Source organism: Eleginops maclovinus, chromosome 23 (assembly GCF_036324505.1).
Source record: "Eleginops maclovinus isolate JMC-PN-2008 ecotype Puerto Natales chromosome 23, JC_Emac_rtc_rv5, whole genome shotgun sequence".
NCBI classification, from domain to species: Eukaryota; Metazoa; Chordata; class Actinopteri; order Perciformes; family Eleginopidae; genus Eleginops; species Eleginops maclovinus.
The window spans coordinates 13,676,019-13,678,052 of NC_086371.1; the positions used below are offsets into that span (position 1 = coordinate 13,676,019).

The following is a 2,034-nucleotide window of genomic DNA, read 5'->3' on the forward strand; positions in this document are numbered from 1 at the left end:
ACTGTTATCATTCACATCAACTATCTCAACTGATAATTTGCTTGCACCCACCCACTACACCCCATGGATCTTTTGCTTGAAGGTGTATTTCGTAATTTGGAAAAGCCTCATAATCAATGTTATTGGTGAGTTTAACCTCTCCCGTATAAGAGTTTATTGCAAAAGGACATGGTGGATCCTCCTCTACATGAGTGAAGGCATATGTTACGTTTGCCATTAAAACCTTGATCCGCATCTTCGGCACTGACTCTAGCAACAACTGTGCCCCGCAAAACATTTTCCAAGACTGATGCTTTGTATTCGGAGTGCATAAAATGGGTGCATTGTCATTTGCACCCAGCACAGACACATGTATCTTTACTGTCCCAGACCTCTGTGGGTCCCCACCATCGACAGCCGTTAATATAAGCGCATGCTCGCTTTGCTTTTCGTGATCCAACCACTCTGAAGCATAATTTCAGCATAGTTACTCCCGTCTGTGCGAGTGTGTTGTTTCATAACAAAATGACGAGTTTCCTTTAAAGTATAACTTTGCAGTGAATTTACTTCCACATCAGTCTTCTTTTTGGGAAAAGCAGGAGCATGATCGTTTACATCTTGTATTTCGATGGTTATAGAAAACAATTCAAGTGGATCCTCGAGCACAATCTCTAGACTAAAGCTGCATGGTGATTTCTTTCCGCATAGTTGTTCTCTATCAATTATTTCATTGACAACGATATGTCCTTTGTTCTGGTTCAGCGCGACATATTGGTTATCATCCTCTATAACAGGTCGAGCCCGACCAGAAACCAACCTTTTTACTTCCAAGCGCAGGTCTTTTGCAACGTCTCCGACAAACAGCCCTTTCCTCATCTCCTCTGGTATAGAATAACAAATTTGTCCACTAACTGCAGCAACAATGCAGAAAAGAGACTCTCCCTTCAAATAACATGACTTTGCTCTTCAGAATATCGATGTCTTCCCGTGAATATCAGATCCAAAATCTTACACATATCCCTATAGAAAGGGAGGCCTAGTATCACGCTTGAAATGTGGATAGTGTATTATTTAAGCTTCGGTCATATCCACATAATACTAGAGGCTTAGGGGATTTTTTTCACACAGTCATCGCCTGTTTACTTTGCAGGCAGGTTGTAACTTTTTATAAGGCTTATGTTAGAGGGTAAGTAAGACAACACCATAACCGGTATGGACCGGTGCTTGAATTGTATACTGTGCATTTTCCAATGTAACGAAACAGACCTTCCTGTCAAACCATAAATATTAAAAAATAAGACTTATTGAAAATAGTTCAGAATAATACAAGTCTGGCTCAAAGACAACATGTTTCTCAGTACCTGCTTAAACAGAGACCCTGCTATGGTAATGTTAAGATATGAAATGACTATAAGTATGAACGAGTAAGTCTGGGAAAACGTTGTATTGTGTTGGGAAGTGGTGCCCACTAATCACAGAACTTCCTGCAGGTTATTGAACAATGTAACAGCTGCAATCATGTCAAATGTAATGGAGGAAACAAATGCTTAAAAACTGTCAAGAACATATTGTGGATGTACACACACTTAGTTGAACAGCACATAGTTTTCTAAAGATAAATACAGTAGATAATCTTTTCCCTTTGATCCAATCTGACTGGTAATTCCAGTGACCTACATTTGAGTAGTGAATTTCGCTTCCAGTATGTATCCATTGTAACACTTATCCATGAGAATGAATTGACACTGACACACTTTACAGGAGTATATTCCTTTCCTTTAACATGATGCTTGCACATACTGTACCTATTTTTAAAAGGCCACAATAGTGCCTTGCATCCTCCCTTTCTCACACACACACACAAACACACACACACACACACACACACACACACACACACACACACACACACACACACACACACACACACACACACACACACACACACACACACACACACACACACACACACACACACACACAATATAAGCATACCACGGCATAGCATTCCACTCTGCACATCATGATTTTGCATTATTCAGGCAATGGCTGCAC

At 40.3% G+C, this 2,034-nt stretch overlaps 1 protein-coding gene across 5 annotated transcripts in view; it reads right to left on the reverse strand.

Moving 5' to 3' along the window:
• The window catches only part of LOC134859890 (protocadherin gamma-C5-like), a 196,874-nt gene that overhangs the window by 164,555 nt on the left and 30,285 nt on the right, over positions 1 to 2,034 (reverse strand). The window lies entirely within an intron of this gene.